Genomic DNA, 23,014 nt, shown 5'->3' with positions numbered 1-23,014 from the left:
GACAAGGGGGAAGGAAAGTGTAAGAAGTGTGATATCAAGCATTTTTTAATACAAATATGTTTATAAAAATTAGTTTATGAAAAGTACTTTGTGACACATGGGGAGAGAGTCAAAATGTTGAGAAAAAGTGTAACATCATTGATGAACAGCCTCTTACCAAGAAATCGGACGAAGATTTGCAGAACTTTATTCGTGCAGTATGAATTAGCTCCATACTCATTACAATATTTAACGAAAGTGAACTGAGGAAGTGCAGAAAGCCAGCATTTTCTCAGTAAGAAATTTGTTAGAAGTGGTTAATAAGTAAATATACTGAAAGTCCCCGAAGCTGGGGGGGGGGGGGGAGTTAAAGGTGGGAAGGGCGAGCATAATTTTGTGGTTTTCGATTAGATCTCGGAAACGACAAGAAAAATGTGTTCCGAATTAAAGTGAAAGTTAACTAAATTTAGTGTGAATTTGTTTTTATGCATATGTGTCACATTTCCAGTGTTATTTTAGGTACGCTTTCTTGAAAACCAATAGTTTTCGAAAAAAAAAAAATTATCTCGTTCTTTTTGTCTCAGAGTATCTGGGCCAAGCAGGCGCTCAAGGGATCTTGTGCAGCAATCATGTGACAAGGACCCTGACGGTTTTCTGTGTATTGAAAATCCACCGGCTGAATACTTGAACTGCAGATTCAAACCTGATACCAAACAAATACGAAGCCTATGCCCAATCACAGCCACCCAGCTTACAAGCAATCAAAAACTATGAAGTTCTAGCTTGTACTCAGTTTCCTTACTCTTATTGAAATGAATATGTGACGCTATAGCAGGATAATGAAAATTTTAATAATAGAAATAAGGTACATGTAGCTGACCGGCAACACCTTTTGGTAATTATAGTTTTTATTACATTATTATTAATCATATTTTGAAAGTGTTTATATGGAATATGGACTGACAGTATTTGGAAAATGAAAATATCATCTTTAAGGTGACATCTTGGTTCTATTCTGTGGTGGAAGGGTCATGTCACCAGCAGTGGAAAAGTAGTTCTTAGAAATTGGTAATGTATTGATGTCATCGTCGTCCCTTTCGTCTTGGATAAATATTTTGATTCCGTTGTTGCAATGCAAGCTTACGAGAGTAGTCTAACGATGATTTTCTACAAGTGATCTTCTGGTCACTTGTAGAAAAGGAATCTGTCAAAATCATCTTCCAGATTCCTTCAGGAGCAACATCCGATTCCAAGAGTTTCAGCACGAGTTAGCCATTCCTTCTTTCCCAAACCCCCAATCCGATACTTCACCATTAAGTTCCTAGCTACAGGTAAACTTGGTGGTACGGCAGAGTTAGAGATCAGTCTTGACGTTTGCAGCTACTTTGATAAATGATCTGTAACGGAACTCATTGAGTGACTTTTCTGTGGCTAGAGCACCATACCATGAGAGACAAATCTGACCCCAGCAGTCTCAATGGATTCAGGGGAAGAAGCACTGTTGTTATATACCTTAGATACATGCTGTATGATTTAAAATTTCTGGCAGAATGTTGTGATCAGTTGAGGATTTGGCTATCAAGAGGACAACCATTAGGACTTCCTCTCAAATGATAGCTACCGAAGAATTTTGCCGTCTGATGATAGCCGTCTTCTCAATATCAACGTCAACATCACCTAAAGCTCAGAGCGTATTTGTCTCGTTTTCAACAGCTTCATTATTAGCGGATTTGTCAGCTGACTGTTATTATAAAAGTTGCACAGAAACCTTCTTCTTTGTCCGTCGTTTCAATTTTCTATCTAGCGTTGATGTCCATATGGCTTATACAGTCGTCTCTTTTTGCCTAACATTTTAGTAGACTAGGTTTAGTAGACAACAAATTCAAATTAAATTAAATCAATGTCGATATCAATTTCCTTAAACAGTATGTATAATGCTGACTTTCTGCACGTCCTCAGTCCACCAATTCATACTGCATATACATAATTTTGGAAATCTTTGTCCGATTCCTTGGTAAAGGGCTGTCCATAAATAGTGTCACACTTTTTTTTCCACATTTTTAAATCTTTACCCCCCCCCCTCCTCCTTCGTCACATAATTCGTTTTATAAGCTACTTTTCATAAACATGTAAAAATGCTTGAATATGCGTATTAAAAAATGCTTGATGTCACACTTCTAACACTTTCCTTCCCCCTTGTCACAAAGTCGCAATTTCACGACCCCCCTCCCCCCACACACCTTAAACATCATTTGTGTTGTAGTTATCCACAAATACTTCTTTATTGTCCATCAGGATTGACGAATTCATTGAAGAAAGAGGAAGTGCGTGATCCTTTGGAGTCAGTTTGAAATTTGTGAATGGCAAGTGTTCCATTTTTTGCCATGAAAGTGCGTGTTTGAAAGCCTGTAACTTTTGATTGGTTGAATAAAATATAGCAAAACAGCATATCAAATTGAAGGAAATTTAAAGCTCTACAAATTTATTGTTGACAATTTTAATGAATACCGATCCTGGGAGGCACTAGCACCAAATGTTTGACGAAAAGAGAGAATTTTTCCGAAAATCATCGATTTTTCATAACATATACCCAGAAAATCATTTTAAACTTGACAAATACGCGTAGAAACATTTTCATAGTAACTTTATTCAGCTTGAATTTTAATTTTAAACGCATTTTTTCCACCGTTTCCAACATTTTCTGGAAAAACCCAAAATTTTCTCCCCCCCTCCCTCCCACTTTTAGCTCACCCCCCAGGTTCGGGGACTTTTAGTATGTTTACTTACTAACTACCCCTAACAATATTCTGAAGTCAAAAATTATCGCATATTCCATGCACGCTACAATGTGTTCATTGATTGGACTAATTAGAATCAGAAGGGTTTTAGAGTCTAAGACTTATTATTAATATTTTTTTTTCCGCGCAATATTTTTAATTGATTCAATATCCAGCTTCACGGTAGTGCAGCAAATACCCCAACTGAACCAGGTTAAGCTAAAATTCGATCAAAACTGAGAATGAAATAAAAATGTAATTGATGAAAATGCACTGAGCATATCTTTTGGTGGTGCCATCTAGGGTGTTAAACGTGAGAGTTTAAGAAGAAATATTATAAATTTAGCTCAATGAGTATTTTTGATAGAAAAATTTGAAATTTATGCAAAAACCTTTCAAGATCTCTACCCTTTCATCATCCTATTTTTTCATAAGACAGAACATAAAAGAAAAATAGTAAAAAAAAATATTATTTTTTTAAAGGGAAGAAAAGCATTAAAAATGATTTCATATCTCAAAAAGATTTGTCAAAAAAAAAAAAAAAAAATTTGAATTTTGACCTTTTGAATTCAAATTATGTTTTTCGCAATCACAAGTTTGTGTGTGCATGTAGGCGTGTGTGTTTGTGTGTGTGTGGAGGGGGTATATGTATGTAAGCATGTGTGTTTGTGTCTGTGTGCAGGTATGAGTGTGTATGTAGTTGTGTGTATGAGTGTTTGTGTGCGGTGGGGAATGTGTATGTGTGTGTAGGCATATGTGTTTGTGTCCAAGTGCAGGTATGAGTGTGTTGAGTGTGTGGGTAGTTGTGTGTAGGTATGAGTGTGATGAGTGTCTGTGTGTATGTGTAGGTGTCTGTATGCGTGTATGTGTATGTATGTGTTTGTGTGTGTGTGTAGGTGTACGTATTTGTGCGTGTGTGTGTAGGTGTACGTATTTGTGTGTGTAGCATATGGATGCAACCTTGAGACGGCTTTCGCTAGAGGAGCCGGTCGACGGTGATGCTGCAGAGGGTGCTGGCGGGAAAATAAAATGATAGCACATCAAAACAGTCAGAACAATAAACAATATCGTGATTGGTGATTGCTCAAAAAAAAAAGTAATAAAATTAATCAAAAGTCATAAACTTAGAAATAAGTGTATGTGTCGGAGAAAATAAACGACCAAAGACAGATTAAAACTAGGGACTTTGCAGATTGAGAAATTTCCGAAGGAAAATCGCAGTTGTGTTTAAATATTATATACTTACTACACCCTCCCGATTTCTGTAGTTATCCTCACATAAATGATAGCTGATGATCGGGTAATGCGCTTGAAACACGCGCCATGGCATGATCATTTGATAATGTGTTCGACATGCAGGGAAAGGCTTCGTTGTGGCAAGGCTGAACTGGATCCGGGAACTTAACTGTTTTATTGGTAAGGCTGTGTCATGTCAGGGGAGTGAAGAAACGAAAAAGTGGTCAACAATGAACGCTATCTACTTTAGTTAAGGGTTCATCCACTGGAGTTAGGGTTAATATTTCAACTAACAAACTATCACCAAACAGGCAATGGCTTCGTTCAAATGTTGATGCAATTTTCACCCGTCTTGTCTAGACTGGCGATTTTTTAATTCATTAAGATACATTAAACTTGATATTTTTTTGAAATTTTTCCAAAGACAATATCTCAAAAATTTTTGAAATCAACTTTAATTTCAGGAAATTTGGACATTCTCCGATCCAATTGTTTGGCAACTTTATTTAAACTGTCTTTCGAAGAAACACAGAACGTATTCTCATATATATAATAGCCAATGATCGAGTAATGCTCCTGTCGTCATCAATAATGAAAGTTACGCCACGGCATGGTCATTTGATTCGGAACTCCAGCGCTCGAATACGCTACCTTGCGGTGATTTACAAAACTGCCAATGAAACTAAAACATTGCCACGTTGCGTTCCACGTGTGTCTGTTGACATAAACACAGGCAGTTTGTTCTGAGCATTTATTAACGCAATCGATGAGTCTTAGTTTGCTTTCAGCTACACAAATTAATTCGTCCCTTAGTAGTATTCTCGAGCTTCTCAAAATAATGTTAGTTTTCCTTATTTCTTTCAAAAAAGTATTAAATGGTGGAAGCGTAAACAAGAAAACTCTGGATTAACAAAATTGGATAACGTTATACCAGGTAAAATTTTTTATTGTTTTGTATGAATTTGTAAGAATATGAGTTTTTTTTAATCGTAAATTAATTTAACTAATCATATTTTACAGCAGCATTTAGTTGGAATGGACAGTATGCAAAATATTTTCTTGAATTTATTATCGTAGAACAAAATGAAAAATGTTTAACCGAGAAAGAATTTACTTTATTCCTTTTATTCTCAGCTGAAAGGTTTCGCCAAATTTGTTTAGGGTTATAGTTTAAGTATTGTGCGAGCAAAGTAGCCTTGGCGAAATTTCGCGTTTTTAGTTAAACCATTTTTAATTTTTATCATGAGTGAAATAAAATGATAGTAAGATTACAGAATTCGATAAGTAAAAAGAAATAATGGTCAATCAACTGAAAAGAAAACTACCACCATATATAAACTGTGAGTACACATTTTGCTCTTAGTGAATTTGAATAAATATCAGTTTTTCAATTCGATGAAAAAAAAACGAACTTTACAACATTGACTGGACACTTTTCCTTAACCTAATTCCACATAAATGATTTAAATAACCTTTGTTACTACAGTATCCTACTGAAATAGACAGTATGCAAATAAATTTTCTTGAAAATATTTATCGCAGAACAGATTGAAAAATCCAGAAAGAACGTTAAGAATTTGAACAATAAAAAATAAAAGTTCGCCAAAAATCTGTTTATAGGGTTATGGTTTTAAAATTGTGTGAAAGAATAATGTATCTTGACAAGATTTCGCATATCAGGTAAATCATTTCCATGACGAATGAATTAAATGCATGATTTCAAAATGTCAACAAATGCTGGAAATGTCACGAAACTGAACTTAATATTGTTACAAATTCTGTAAATAGTAATTATTGTAGGAACGTAACCTGTAAATAGTTTCCCGTAATGAATATACAACCCCTTTTTCATATGGCTAAAATATACGACCCCTATTTTCTTTCTTTTCATTGATAACGGTCTACTACTTTACAGAAGCGTGTGGAATATTTGAGAAATTTCTTTTCGGTGTATTTAAGCCGTTAGCAATGGATAAACAGTTAGTTTCGATTGATATTTCGAACTGAGAAGATTTTTGCTCTGTTTATAGCGAGGCATTTCGCTGTGTTGTTTTCGTATTTGGAAGTAAATACGTGTGTAAACGTTGAGTTTACGGTGTTGTGTGATAATTGCTTAATTGCTGATGAATAATTTAGCAGTTGTTGAAGATCTTTCCTGTACATGGTGTAAATAAATTTCCTGTGTTTTTATCAAGAACTGTGTCTTCATTTCAAGAAAGTGGAAGTCGCACCGAACCCGTTACAATATGTACTAATGTATAGAAAAAACGGTACAAAATGAAAATGCCGTTCGAAGCGAACCAAAAATTTATGAATTCCGAATTCAACATCGTGAAAATGGCTGCTTCAGAACAACTTACTGTATGTTCTGCATTAATTGTTTACTTTCGTAATACTTTTTGGTTTCTAATCTCTTTCTATATGGGTCAGAATAACCAAAAGACTTTGAAAAATCTTTTCAAATGAATAAAGCGAAAAAATCGAACATACGAACAAAAATCACAACACTTTTAGCATTTTCTTCGTTACCACATGCGTTTGTTTTAGTTTTTAAGTCGGTCATTAGACAGTGACTGCAGTGCCCCCTATAGTTCGTTGGAGTTGCGAATAATATTTCAGTTAATGTTTGACATGCAGGGAAAGGCTGTATTGTGACAAGGCTGAACTCGATCCGGTGACTTAACTGTTTTACTGGTAAGACTGTGTCATGTCAGGGGAATGAAGAAACGAAAAAGCGGTCAACTATGAACGCTATCGACTGGAGTTTAGGGTTGATCTATTGGAGTAAGGGTTAAAATATCAACTATCAAACTATCACCAAACATGCAATGGCTTCGTTCAAATGTAGAAGCTATTTTCACCCGTCATACCTTGACGGGCGACTTTCTAGTATTTTAATAATGACCTTATCCAAAACCAAAATCTTGATCCGACTTTAAGCACTGTCGTCTTGTGGAGCAATGTAAATGACAAATATTCGTTTGTAAGGCGACACATTTATGAAATACTAAATGTGCTGATATGTCGCCAGCACATCCGCTTGTTTTGGGTTTGAATGTGCTATTAGTTGCTTTTGCGTCTGGTCATGTGCCCATCTTGGTATCAGTTAATGAGACGCTCGTCTGGATGTCGTGTCATAAGCACCGATCTAGTGTACAACACAACTTCCTAGTGGCCTTATTCATTAGTGCACCCATTAATTTCCTATGGATGCACATCCTCGTAATCTACGTAAAAAATTGCTTACGCGCATGCACTTTTCGGGCGCTTGCACGTTTACTAAATGGTCTCGGTTGCCTGTTTCTGGTTATGTATCTATGGTTGGAACAAACCTTGTCAGATTCGTAATGCCGTGATCAGGATTTGCGTAGCCTTTACAATGCTGCCCGGTTACGCTTGCCCCAGCTACTACATTTATGGTCATAAAGCGTTCTGTTAATGACGATTTTAACGAGGGCTTATTTTTGTGTAGGGATTGCATTACGCAGGAAACTCATGCTAATACCTTTTTTTATGTTTATGTGCTATTTTCGGGGAAACACGGCAGATTTTTTTGACCTTGATCTAAAAGAACTGTAGACGGCAAGGTATTTTTGTTCAGTAACCCGTCCACCCGGTGCCTGGGATTTCTCCAGCCATGGTTAAGAATAAGTTACGAGCACATTATTAAATGCGCACGTGCGTTATCCTATTTCAATGAAAAATGTTATATGGTATTTTTAAGGTATTTATCCAGTCTACTTGGTCTCTTTTTAAGTAATGTGCAAAAATTATTATTGTATTACTTTAAAGGCTTATATCTCTTCTATGCCCTAGAAAAACAAGACAGTTTTTGTTTTGTTTTAAAGGAAAATGTAACGGCTTCTTACCCTAGCATTTTCAAATTTTTATCACCTACCCCAAAGATCTCTTTTGGGGAGTGAAAAAAATCCCTTTTTTCATTTTTCTAAAGTTTAAGTAATTTTTTCATAATAAAGAACTGCTAATATCAGCTTATTTTTTCTGGGCTTCTAGTATGCACAATCAACTGCAATATGAAAAAAAATATCAGTTTCCTACTGTAAGTTCATCATCGACGTTTTTAGGCTCAAAATGTTGAAAACGGCCTAACTAGAAATTTTCCGTGGTCAAATCGTGGTTGAAAAAAAAATGCCGTTTTCGTCATTTCGAACCAAAAAAAAAATCGATGATCAACGTACTGTAGGAAACTAATTTTTTTCCTGTTGCAGTTAATTGTGCATAGTAGAAGTACAGAAAACAAATAAGCCGATACTGGCAATCCTTCCTTATGAAAAAATTGCGTTAACTTAAGAAAAACAGAAAAAATGGGTTTTTTCACTCCCCAAAAGCGACCTGTGGGGTACGTGATAAAAATTTGAAAATGCAAGGGTAAGACGCCGTTACATTGCCCTTTAAGAAAAACAAAAACTGTCTTGTTTTTCTAGGCATAGAAGAGCTATAAGCCTTTAAAGCAATACAATAATAACTTTTGCACATTACTTAAAAGTAGACTGGATAAGTACCTTAAAAATACCATATAACCATGTTTCATTGAAATATATTTTCAAAGTGTAATTTTAAACAACAAATAGCTTTCAATTTTTATCAACTATACTATTTACAAAATATATTTTTTTTCCAAAACCAATCGCCTTATTTAAAAGTTTATATCTCCTCAACACCTTAAAAAAAATAAAAAAAAAAAAAGTTTTTGTTTTGTTTTAAAGGGCAATGTAACGGCTTCTTACTCTACATTATAATTTTCGGAACACTATACTATATAGTGTAATGCTTTAAGACAGAGGTAGAAGTTGTCTTAAAACTTCCTAAATTTCAAATTTTGTTACAAAATTCCTAAAATTTCAAGGTTTGTCCTAAAATACCTAAAATGTTCACTATTTTGTTCCATATTTGAGCAGAAAAAGAAAATTCAAACTAAGAATGAAACTTTTCAAGATGATATGTTTTGATTGGAATACCGGAATACCGAATACCGGTACTTCGAGCTATTTTTAAATTTCATAATACCGATATTAGCCAAGGTAAAATACCGGTATTTTCGAGTTTTAAACAAGGAGTTTTCAATTTATCTGATGTTAAATATGCATTTCTTTTTCAATGAGACAGTACCAAAATCAATCTATTGATGTAAATTTCTGGATTCAAAATCACGAATGAAAAATCGATAAAATAAAAGTACCGGAACGAAAACAAAATGATTCTTTCATCAGCAGATGGTGTTATGAATTGCATTTTCGTACGTTTATGCGCGCCATGTTTTAGTTTCGTCCACTTCCTTGACAATTCACTTGCCCTTTTATAAAAGTTAACTTCAAGTATAATTACAAACAGAGGCGGCGATTGGGACGAAAAGGTGGGGGGGGGGGGGCAAAAAAAAACTAAATGTCATAAAATTCGTAGTGATTGCAAAAAAAAAAAAAAAAAGAAAAAAGAAAAGAAAAGAAAAAAAGAAAAAATAATAATTTGAATTTGGACATTTTGAATTCAAATTATGTTTTTTGCAATCACGAGTGTGTGTGAATGTAGGCATGTGTGTCTGTATGCATGTGTGTGTGTTTCTGTGTATGTGTAGGTGTCTGTATATATGCGTGTGTGTATATGTTTGTGTATGTAGGTGTATGTATGTATATATGTGTGTGTAGGTGCGTGTATGTATGCGTGTGTGTGTAGGACATGGATGCAACCTAGAGACGGTTTTCGCTAGAGGAGCAGCATCGTGAGGAGCCGGTCGACTGTGGTGCTGCAGAGGGTGGCGAGAGGAAAATGAAATCATAGGAACGCCAAAAACAGTCAAATAAAAGCAATAAGCAATCGTGATTGCTCAAAAATAAATTTTAAAAAAAAGAGGGGGAAAAGTACACACAATTTTGTAATGGCTGGTTTTGAAAGCAGATGAGTGGTAATTTATTTAAATCTAACAATTTAACTCATGTTTTTATTAAGATTTTGATGAATTTTGTGCACGATAACTTTCCCCGAAGAAACACTTAGACATGAATTGCACTTACATTATTTAACCTGAAGTATTTTAACGTGTCACAAACACTTGGTAATAATTTCATTCAACAAGTATGGCCTGTTGTAGTTAAACAATTGATTTACTAATATCTAAACAATGAATACATAAACTAAAAGTTACTGCTTGTGCTAAATAATGTTTCGTTAACAGATACATAAAGTGAAACAAATAATTATGTTCTGAAAATTTTGACACTTCTGCTTTTTTTTTTGAGCAATCACTTGGTCGGGCCCGGGGGAGGGGGGGGGGGCTGAAATAGAAATGTGCCTCATGTCCAATGTCAGGATGATCGGGCTCTGAAGACAATAAAAAGCCATGGGACTTTTAGCGGCAGCAAACAATAAAAGAAAAACAAGTACAAAATTTTGTTAGGGATGGTTTAAGGTGGATATTGATATGTCTAACATCTTATCTCACGTTTTTATTAAGATTTTGATGAATTTTGTACGCAACAACTTTATCCGAAGAAACACTTAGACATAAATTAGACTTACAATATTTACCCCGAAGTATTTTAACGTGTCACAAACACTTGGTAATAATTTCATTCAACAAGTATGGTTTGTTGTAGTTAAACAATTGATTTACTAATATCTAAACAATGAATACATAAACTAAAAGTTACTGCTTGTGCTAAATAATGTTTTGTAAACAAATATACAAAGTAAAACAAGTAATTATGTTCTGAAAGTTTTGACATTTCTGCCTTTTTTATAATTTCTAGTTTTGGTTTCTAAATTGAAAAAAAAAATAACCATAAAAAGTGCCCCCCCCCCCCGAATCGCCAACGCTGATTACAAATATGTATTTGTGCTATGAAAAAATTTTTGCAACCATAAATTGCAGCAATATTTTATGATAAATTTTTTGAATAGTTGCCTTAACTGTACTGAATTTCAAGAAAGAAATTTCGTGTCAGTAAAAAAAAAGGATAGTTTGTTGTACCTGGTATTGGTGTACCGTTTTGTCTCGCCGTTTAGCTGTATGAATAAAGAGATAAAATTTAATGATTTTATGGTTCCCAAAAAAATTTGCATAGATTAAAGGCTTTTGAAAAATATTGAGATATTTGCATACTATAAATAATTTTAAAAGGAAAATTAATAACTAAATTTGTTTTTAAAGTTTCCTTTAAGTAAATTTCAAGCTAGAAGTGTTCATATTTGCTTTTTAACAAAAAAAAAAAAAAAGTTAGAACCTATCGTGATCAAGAGATCGTTGAAAATGATACAAATATTGGGAAATGCTCGTTTTTTGAAGATAAATTACAACTAACTATAAGAAAAATTAAAATAAAAAAAAACTGTACAGAATATAACAGAAACACACATACACACACACACCAAATGATGTATCCAAAACCAGCACGCAAGAGACCGAATTATTGGAAGATGAAGGACTTTGAGGCAGTTTGAGGAGGTGTATTGGACATTGTTAACTGTATACCGACCAGCGCGAATTAAGAAAAAGGAATTTGAAACTGCAGAAAATTTGTGCACTGAAATGAGTCCCAGGCTTACTGATAACCGATGCATTAGCTTTTTTTTTTATTTATTTATTACTAGTGATACCCGCACGGCTTTGCCCGTAATAGAAAAAACAAAAGGTCTTTTGGTTCGCCTGTATATTTACAAATAATGTATGGTGAATTTTCTCGCCAGTTGGCTTGTGCCCATGTTACGGTTCCACGTTATGATAATTCCGTATCTCGCCAATTGGCTTGTGCCCATGTTACGGTTCCACGTTATGATAATTTCGTAATTTATTCGTCCATCTTATGATATTTTTTTCTTAAAATTGGAATAGAAAATAAACCACATCGAATTTTTGAAAAATCGCTTCGAGGTGCACACCCCCATGCCACATACTAACTTCGTGCCAAATTTCATGAAAATCGGCCGAACGGTTTAGGCGCTATGCGCGTCACAGACATCCTACAGACATCCTCCGGACAGAGAGACTTTCAGCTTTATTATTAGTAAAGATAAAGATAGCAGTTGTTTCTCCATTTTATATTTGTCCTCAAAAATCATCATAGTTCAAAATCATCATCATCAGACAATATTCGCCAAGCAAGTCATTTTTTGATGGGAAGTAGATTTTTTGGGGAACAGTGACCTGACCTCCTGTGTTCTCTTATTGAGGCTCTCCGGGATCTAGAGCAGGATTTGAGTCCTGAATTTATTAAGAAGTACGATGAAGATTGAGGTTTGAGCCTGAAGTTTTTTACGAAGATTCATCATACGGTTTGGGCTAAGGGAAATATATTATCAGTACTAGAAAATCGCCCGTCAAGATATGAGGGGTGAAAATTGCTTCTACTTTTGAATGAAGCCATTGCCTGTTTGATGATATTTTGATAATTGGAATTTTAACCCTAACTCCAGTGGATGAACCCTGAACTGCAGTAGATAGCGCTCATTATTGACCACTTGTTTCTTCATTCCCCTGAAATGACACCGTCTAACCAGTAAAATAGTTAAGTGACGGAATCGAGTTCAGCCTTGTCACAATGAAGCCTTTCCCTGCATGTTAAGCGTTACCAACACACATTACCAAATTATCATACCGTGGAGCGAATTTCATTGTTGATGACTTCAGGAGCGTTACTCGATCTTTGGTTATTATATATATATGAGAAATATTTCAAATGAAGGTACATCAAGAGTTGATCAATTTTAATATTTGAGCTTAAAATGCAACATGAAAATAAATAAACCAGTGGAATTTGAAAAGAGATTTGAAAAATAAATTTAGTATGTGAATGCTTTAAACTGTTATTAAAAGCAAGATTTTAACAATTAGTTTCGTATGAAGATGCAACAAATAGTGTGGTTAGATTTTTTTTTGAAATTATTGTTTCTTCAAATAACACGATCAAGACCAAAAATACAACCTTGTTTCAAATGAGATGTCATTTATATCCACGATCTGGAGTAAAATCTAACCACCAAACGGCATAACCTTGAGGGTCACGGATCTGTACAAAATTCAAGATATAGGTTCATTCCCCCTAGGTATGAGCCCAGGTAAAGCGGTTTGACTGCATAGGCCCTGGTTTGGCTGCCACGAGGCTCCAAAGTTGCTAGTTTGGGCCAGAAATGCAATGGTGTTTCCATTGGAATTTCAGACTTAGACACTATGTTCTGACACAATTGGCATCTATTGTTAGTACAACGATTGTGCAACGAGCAATAAGTTAGAACTTTTTCTCTTCTCCTGATTTTTGCTTATTATTGTGGAATAACTTTGATAACAGACGATAAATATCCGGTTAAAGTAAATGCTTTCATTAGCAAACGGTTAATACATTTTACTAGCACAGAATTAATATAAAATGCGAAAATAATTAGTTTCATTTGCATATTATAAATATCCTGTAACTATGTTATTTCGGCATTCAAATTATTAAAATTAAGAGTAGTGTCCAATCTAAATTTAAGAACCACTTAAAAAAAATCAGTATCCAATGTAATTAATTCAAGGATAAGTGCATGCAAATGGCTCATACTGCAGTACAATAGCAGAAAACGAGCTGATGTGTGCATCACATGACTTCCTTTTACACCAATTTAATGCTATTTCCCTATTATTGCAATTTTAATGGGATTCTCTCTCTAACTCTTTAAATATCACTAGCAATGGCCACATTGAAAGCAGATTTAAAAAAAAAAAAAAAATCGCCAAATTTGTCGCCAAGTTGGCGACAAAACTTGGCAACCAAAAGACTGGCGATATATCGCCAAGTGACCGCCAAATTATAACACCACTTGAGTTTGCATCGAAATTAACAATGATTTCCCCCCAAAAAGGTGCAAAAGACCCCTTTAGAAACACCCGAATGCAACCAAAAGGGGAGGTGCACAACTAGACCCCACTACGAGTCTATGTACCAAATTTCAACTTTCTAGGACATACCATTTTTGAGTTATGCGAGATACATACGCACATACGCACATACATACAGACGTCACGAGAAAAGTCGTTGTAATTACCTCGGTGATGGTCAAAATGGATATTTCGCGTGTCTATACATTCTTAGGCACTTTTCCGCATGTGGTCGAATCGAAAAAAAAACTCAACATTCATTTGGGGGTGAGCAAAATGGAAATTAAGGGCGATTTTTGAGTGAAAATTTTTTCGCGAATACAATACTTCCTTTTTTGTAAAAGGAAGTAAAAAGGTAAAAATGGTAATTCTAAAGGAAACTTCACTATAGTTCTGGATCCAAATTATCAACTTTGAACCCCCGTTGCAGTCGAACTAGGGCCCATGCAGTCACACCACTTTACCTAAGCTCATACCTAGTGGGAATCGATCTATATGTGGGATTTCGTCTAAATCCGTGACCCTCAAGGTTGTGCCGGTTGGTAGTAAGCAATAATTTAGCAAGGATAAGGAATCAATAATTGTAAGCAAGATTTAGGACCAAGTTTATAATGACGCTCACTCAAGCAGTGATGGTAAGAAATACTTGAACATTATTACTTCCTTTTACAAAAAAGGAAGTATTGTATTCGCGAAAAAATTTTCACTCAAAAATCGCCCTTAATTTCCATTTTGCTCACCCCCAAATGAATGTTGAGTTTTTTTTTCGATTCGACCACATGCGGAAAAGTGCCTAAGAATGTATAGACACGCGAAATATCCATTTTGACCATCACCGAGGTAATTACAACGACTTTTCTCGTGACGTCTGTATGTATGTGCGTATGTGTGTATGTGCGTATGTGCGTATGTATCTCGCTTAACTCAAAAATGGTATGTCCTAGAAAGTTGAAATTTGGTACATAGACTCGTAGTGGGGTCTAGTTGTGCACCTCCCCTTTTGGTTGCTTTCGGATGTTCCTAAGGGGGTCTTTTGCACCTTTTTGGGGGGAAATCATTGTTAATTTCGATGTAAACTCAAGTGGCGTTATAATTTGTCGGACACTTGGCGATATATCGCCAGTCTTTTGGTCGCCAAGTTTTGTCGCCAACTTGGCGACAAATTTGGCGGAGTTTTTTTTTTTTTTTTGGTTTCAATTTGGCCATTGTTGGTGATATTTAGAGAATAAATATTGAATCACATTAAAATAGCGAATAATGGGGAAATGACATTAAATTGGAGTAAAAGGAAGTCATGTGATGCACACATCATCTCGGTTTTAGATTGAAGTTACGTCAAACAGTACGATCAAGAGCAAGATTTAGCGCGTTAATAGATGGAATCGGGTTTTTTTTTTTTTTTTCTGAAAGAGCGTCTTCGAAAACACCGGGTGAGTTACTTTTTCTCCTAAATTTTGACTTGTATTCTCTCGCGAAAAAATAATCTTAAAACACGTGCAGTCGCTGATTTCTTCTTTGCTGCTGACTTCACAAGTGAACAAGTCTCAAGAGTTACCAGAACAAAGTTTCAGATGAGAAGTCTTTTATCTTTACGATCTGCAGTAAAATCTGAGCAATAAGTTAGCAAGGAGGCAGTGGCGGATACAGCCGGCGGGCAACCGGGCATTTGCCCGGTGGGCCGGTCATGCTTGAGGCCGACCAACCAACAGCAAAGTCTTTCGGGCCTGTCTACTAACAGCAAAATGTTAATTTTGTGCGCATGTGTTTAGAATAACGCAAATTCGCAAAACACTATCTCAGCTCCTCTTTACGCATGGGCTAAAGTTTGAGGGTGGAGGGAGTAGGGCCGTCACCACAAGAGGAGGGGGAGGGGGAATTTCTCAAATGGGGCTGCCCAGGGCCTGATTACCTCACAGGCTGACTAGACCTAGGCCTGGGGCCCCATGTTCCTAAGGGGCCCCACATTTTTTAATGAATTATGCATAGCATTGCAACGATATGAAAAATACATGTATTTTTAAAAAAATTAAAAATTATGAGTTATTAATTGAAAAAAAAACTTCTTTATAGGGGAATTTTTAATCATTCTGCCAGTAACGAATTTACTCGGTCACGATTATGAGGGGGCCCAAAGGGGATTCATAAATGCACATAAGTGATTTATACATAATTTTGTGGTTAGACAAAGAGGTCTCCAAAAGTGCATTCGTGCTTTTAAAATGTAAATGAAACACTGCATAGTCTTCTAGGGGCCTCCAAATTAATGTGAACCTAGGCCCTCACTTTTAGTTAGTCGGGTTTTGCGGCTGCCAATACATTTTTAGTGTTCTAATAAAAAATTAATGAATAAATTAAAAAAAAAAACCAGGGAAATGTTAGCGGTCATAAAAAGTTAAACTACTTTTGGTCCTTTTGACGCTTTTATTTATAAATAACAATTCACAATTGCTATAAAATGCAACTTACAACAAGGGCCGACGTGAGGAATAGGGGCCTGGTTCGGAATTGAACTCGTCCAGAGAGTAAAATATCCTAATGGTGAAAGGTGTAGAATAAGGCTTGTGAAAGAATTGACCTTTGTCATTTTTCCCCGGATCCGCTTTTGCTCTCGGCGACTCTGTTTATAACAATTGGAATAAAAGTGACAAAATATTTTTTTACGTAAAATTATTTAGAAATATGCAATCTTAAAATACCATTGAGGAGCATCCAGTTTCGAAAATTTGCTGGAGGAAAGTACTCGAACCTCTCCCATTTTTTTTTTTTTTTTAACATTCCCAAAGATGGTCTAAAACTGTGTTTTTAAATTAACAGTATCAAAAATTTTCTGAGAAAGTGCCCCGCCTCCTCCTCTTTGTCGACATTATCAACGAAGAACGTTTTTAATCTCGTTTTTACTGCTTCAATTTCGAAATTTTTCCGGGGTGAGCCTCCTGAAAACTCCTTTTGTTAACATCACCGAATGTCAGCAAAAATTTCATTTTCGGAACTTAATTTTCGAGTAACTGCCGGTGTCCTAGTCTTTACCAAAAAAGGCTTTTAAGACTTCAATTTGAAAATTTTCTGTTGGATGACCTTGGAATCTATTTCGACTTAAAATCACCAAAGATCTTCTAAAACTGCGTTTTCAGAACTAATATATTTTTAAAAATTTCAGAGGAAAGCCCCCGGAACCGCTCTTTATACCATATACTCGAAGATAATTTAAAATTCTGTTTTTGGATTTCCACTTCTGAAAAATTGCAGCAGGAGAAGCCCTGAACCTACGCTCCCCTAACATCACCAAATATTGTCTAAAATTGAGTTTTTAAGACTACATTTTCGAAAATTTTCCGGGGGAGAGGCCCCCGGACCCCCCCCCCTATTTCAGTCTCAACATTAATCTTTCCATTAAGCTTATATTGCTAATACTTTAATGACTTCTAGAAGCCAGAAAGCTAAGTCCACTCTCTCTCTCTCTCTCTTTGTATTGATACATGCGTTTGAAAAAATATTAAGGGGCTGCCAAACTCGTACCCGACCCCTCCCGCTAGGTTTTTGCCCTCGCATCTAGTCTGGGGGTCGTTAGGACATGGCAGGATAAAAAAGGGAATGTTCATGAGAGGGCCTAGTAATGTATGTTTGTGTCGAGGGACCCATCACGTTCTAAGACGGCCCTAGTCTTTCACCCATGAACATCGCTAGATCAGTTTCATATAACAGGGCAATTAAGTTACTTGTTATGACTGCAAAAAAGGACATACTGGCCCAGGCGCGGATCCAGGATTCGGCTCAGGAGGGGGCACTTTTTTTTCAATTTTTCGGCGCCCCCACACACCTTGCGCCCCCCCCCCCACCAAATGAATTCATAGAGAGGAAAAATCACATTTTTGTTTGTTATCCACATCTTCTTTACTTTTGAACATTCAGCTATTCTCCCGCTTGGTAAAAAAATATTAAGTAAAAATACATTGCTACTGGAAGCGAAAAATAATTTAAATAAACTAATTATACTAACTCCTAATTAATTATCCTAAAATGTAGGATTTTAGGATAATTAATTAGGATTAATGTAGGATAAACTAATAGGATTTTATAGTCGAGTTATCAGAACGAGTGACACCTAGGACGTTAATTTGTGGTGACCCTTCCCCCTCACTTCGCCCTATCAAGAAAAAAATACAACAAGGTATTGTGATTTATTATTGCAATAAAAGTAATTGATGCGCATAACATTTTCAGTGTAAACAATTGTTTTAGTATAGTCTTAAATAACAAAATGCAAAAATGTAAGCGCGGATGCAAGGGAGAGGCGATGGAGGTGATAATTTGAGGGACTGTGCACCTGCCATAAACGCAATTTCAGTCGATCTTAGATGAATTTAGCGGAAGGAGGATGGGGGTTCTTCAAAAATGTTTCAAAATTGTAGTCTTAAAAACGCCATTGCATTCCATCTGAAGTTAAAAGAAGAGCAGGTGCACAACTTGAAAATAGTTTTTTTTTTTCGTTTGAAAAGGTGGGGAGGGAGGGGGAGCACTTAAAAAAATTCCCTCAGACATATGGTATATATGTTGTATATAACACATATTCAAAAACTAACAGGACCGTTGGGAGGTAAAAACTGGGAGATGATCTTTGGTAATATTAAAGAAAGCAAATGTTCGGGGCCCTCCTCAGAATTTTTTTGAAATTTATGTCTTAAAAACGTGATTATAGATTGCATTTGTGGATGTTAAAGAAGGATCTGGGGTTTAGGAGATGTCATCGATGCAAATAGGCTATTATCAAACGGTAAAAAAAGCCCTAGAATGCCAATAATTATTGAACTACTAGAATACTGATTTTTTGAGTCGATTTATCACCCCCAGCCAATGTTTCAAAATTGAAGCTCCAAAAGCGAAATTTTTGACAATCTGAAGATATTGAGGAAAGGGGAGTTCCAGGGGGGACTCTCCTCTGGAAATTTTTCGAAATTGAAGTCCTTAAAACAAAGGTTTTTAGACTTTCTTCAATGATGTTAGAGGGAAAAATTCAGTGGTTCATCCTCTTAAAACTAACAAAATTGTTGCTTTAAAAACACAATTTCCGTCATTCTTTCTTGATATTAGAGGGACGGATTTCAAAGGCCCCTCCCAAGGAATTTTTCGAAATTGAACTCTTAAAAATGCGGTTGTAGGCTACATTTGATAAGGTTAAGGGCCTGGTAATTTTTCGAAATTGAAGATTCAAAATCGCTACTTAGACGATCTTCGGTGTTGTTAGATGGCGGGGTGTTCGGGGGCTCTTCCTCCTGAATAATCTCCACGAAATTAAAGACCAGGAAACAAAATTTGAGACTATCTGAAATAATTTTCGATGGGGGGGGGGGGGGGGTGAGCTTCGCGCACAGCATTCTTATTTTCAGAAGGGAGGTAGAACAAATTAGCTGACCAAGAATCTGCAACTGTTAAAAGTTTTTAATTTAAAGATTTCTTTTAAAAATAATTAAGGTTTTTTTCCTAAAATTTTTTCCCTTGTTAAAATAACTTTTCTATCCCTAAGGCATGTTCCTTTCTGCCTCTCAGTAAGAAAGAATACTTCTGAAGAAAAAAACATCAACTCAGCATTCAGGGGTAGGTACGGGTCTTGTGGACCCCTCCTCTGGTTGCGCCACATAAGAAGAATGTAATTACAGACTGCACTAGCGCAGCCAGAAATACCTTCCGGAGGAGGTTTTTCGATGCAAAATACTATCTGGAGGGACTATTTTTTAATTAAAAATATCCTCGGGAGAAGGTTTTTTGATGAAGTGGATTTTTTTTAAATCAAAAATACCTTTTGAAGGTGGTTTTTTGATCAAACTACTGTACTAGAATTGGCATTTATGTTAAAACCAATGGCTCTAAGGGGTGTTTTCACCTCCAAACCCCCTACTTCCAGATAGTTTTCAAAACTTAAGTCATAAAAACGCTATTGTAAACTATCTTTCGTAATGTTGAAGGAAGGAATGAGGTTTATATATATATATATTTTTTTTTTTTTTTTTGAGGTGTGTATTTTTTTTTTTTTTTTTTTTTTTTTTAAGTTTTATGAACGCAATTTCAGACGATCTTCGATGATGCTTCACAAAGAGAGGTTAGGAGTCTCTTTCTTGGAAATTTTGTCGAAATTAAAATTCTAAAGACGTAATTGTAGTATTTCTTTGATGACGTTAGGCGTTAGTGGAAGGGTTTGGATTTGGAACTTTCCCGCGAACATTTTTCGAAATCGAAGCTTCAAAAACGCAATTTTTGGCGATCTTCGGTGATGGCAGAGAGGGGAGAGGTTCGCTCCTTCCTTCAGATATTTTTGAAAACTAAAATCATAAATAAAAAACACAATCGCAAGCCAGCTTTAACGATAAACGAAGAAATGGAATTCTGAAACTCTCTTCCGGAAACTTTTAGAAATTGAAGTCAATAATGGAATTTTTGACGCTCTTCGATGATGTTAGGAAGATTAGAGTCCCTATATAGATGCTAGCTTCTATATAGGGACTCTAAGGAGGATAAAGGAGGGCCGCTCCCTCTAGGAGGGCCTCCCCCACAGTTTTTTTCATTGCTGAATGTTGAAAAACGCAATTTTAGATGATCTTCGATAATAGCAGGGAAAAGGGGTGGGGGATCAGAGTTCTCAAGCGGAAATGTTTCACAAGACCTAAACCTGTGTTATTAACATGTGTAACCAGGATACGCAGGGCTCGACTAATAAAAGTGAGGCCCAAGGCGCACAATAATTTGGAGGTCTCCCTGAAGGCTATTATTTTGAAAATGTGTGTATTTTTCGTATAGTTGTAATGCCATGCATAATTTTTTAAGTAATTTGGGACCCCTTTTGAAGAGGGGCCTAGTAGTCCAGGCCTAGTAGGCCTGTGCGTTAATCAGGGCCTGAGGATACGTAGTAAAGGTTGAATGATTAAAATCAATCGCTCTTCACTTGAAAAATTTCTGTAACCGCTGTTGAGAACGGGCAATTCTCATAATATTGCGCCCCTAAGCAGACGCAGACGCGCCCCACTCCTCACTGGTTGAGGAACGGTTAATGACGTGAAATTTTTTTTTTTGAATGTCTTTCTTTTGCACCCAGTTCCAAAACTTCCCCTAAATTTTGAGGGATACTCATGAAATGCAGATATTGCGCCCCCTAGGGAGCGCGGGCGCCTCACAGATATAGAATTGGTAAGTGAACCAAATAAATTTTTCAAATGTCTCTCTTTCTTTTGTACCCAATTCCAAAACTTTCCCAGTTGATGTATAGGGAAACTCATAAGTTGCAGATATTGCGCCACCCAGGGGGCGCTGAGAACCGGTGAAAGAACCAAATAAATTTTTAAAATGTCTTTCTTTTGTACCAAATTCCAAAACTCCCCCCCTCCCCTAAATTTAGATTGAAAATTTATAAGTTGCGAATAGTGCGCCCCCTAGAGGAGCGCGGAAGCGGCTCGCTTCCCACAGGTTGAGAACCGGTGAATGAAACAAATAAATTTTCCAAGTATCTTTCTTTCTTTTGTACCTAATTCCAAAACTTCCTCTCTAAATTTCAAAGGAAAACTCATTAGTTACGGATATTGCGCCCCCTAGGGGAACGCGCTCCACTCCCCACAGATTGAGAACTGGTGAATGAACCAAATAACTTTTCTGAATGTCTTTCTTCTATACCCAATTTTAAAACTTTTCCCCTAAATTTGGAGGGAAATTTCTTAAGTTGCGAATATTGCGCCCCTAAGAGGGGCGTGGAAGCGCACTACTTGATATTGGTTTAGAATCGTAAATGAGACAAATAAATTTTCCAAGTATATTTCTTTCTTTTGTCCCTAATTCCAAAACTCCCCCCCCCCTCCCGCTATATTTAGAAGGAAAATTCATTAGTTGCGAATATTGCGCCCCTAAGGGACGTGCCCTACTCTCCAAACATTGAGAAGTGGTCAATGAACCAAATAAATTTTCCAAATGTCTTTCTTTTGTACCCGATTCCAAAATTTTCCTACCAAATTCAGAAAGAAAGCTCAGAACTTGCGGATATTGCGCCCCCTAGAGGGGCACGGAAGCGCCCCACTTCACACAAGTTGAGAATTGGTGAATGAGACAAATAAATTTTCCGACTATCTTTCGTTCTTTCTTTTTGGTATTTAAATATTCGTCTAGGGACGCTTTCGGCGCCCCCTTCCTACTGGCGCCCCTGATTTTCCCAGGAAGGGGCAATTGCCCCCATTGCCCCACCCCCCTTTGGATCCGCGCCTGTACTAGCCAAGCAGAGTTATCATTAAGGAAATATTCAGTCAAGTTCCGGGCATTATAAAAATACTTAAAAATGGACAATTACAATCACAATTTTCCCCCAAAATAAGGTTTAGCTAATACTGTATCAATTTGTTCACCAATAAAGCGCAGAAGTGTTCATATCTGTTAAATTTTGTTTAAATAAAACATATTTAGTTGTTAAGAACAATTTCCTCATATTTAAGTGATATCCCAATCGTTAGATAAAATTTAATATCTATTAGAGCTATGGGGCCGCTACATCTCCTAATGCCAGGACCGATTTTTTCAACCAATCCGCCACTGCAAGGAGGGATAACGAATCAATATTGGATTGCATTGAATTGAAATGTTTATATATGACTAGTGTTCGCTCAGTGGTCGAAATTCGACCATATTCATAAATGAATATTTGAGAAAACTTGTATGAATTTAACTATTTCCAACATTTGTATTTCTACTCTTACTCATGTTTACTGCATATCTAAAAACAAACAATTTTTATACGGACACACAATACTTTATTCCAATCTTTCTTTTTATCTGTTAATCTCAAAATAAATGGATGAAAGGAGATATTTCGGTAATGGGGTCGCTTCCGAAATTTTCAAAGTATTTTTTACTGAAAGAAGATGCTTAAAAACAAAGGTTTTAACCATTTTTTAAATAATATGAAAAAAATTAATATTTTTTAACAACTATTTTAATCGGTGTGCTGATTGAAATTATTATTATTATTATTATTATTATTATTATCATTATTTGCATCAAAAGCGATAAAATGCCACTCATTGATGCCATTAGCGCAAAGCGCAAATTATCATAACCCAAAAACGCGGTTGAGAGCAAACCGTAAATATTTAGCGCGGCAATGGAGTCGCGCGCCAAAGTACATTAG

Source organism: Uloborus diversus, chromosome 7 (genome assembly GCF_026930045.1).
Source record: "Uloborus diversus isolate 005 chromosome 7, Udiv.v.3.1, whole genome shotgun sequence".
Taxonomy (NCBI): domain Eukaryota; kingdom Metazoa; phylum Arthropoda; class Arachnida; order Araneae; family Uloboridae; genus Uloborus; species Uloborus diversus.
This window is presented reverse-complemented; position numbering follows the sequence as displayed.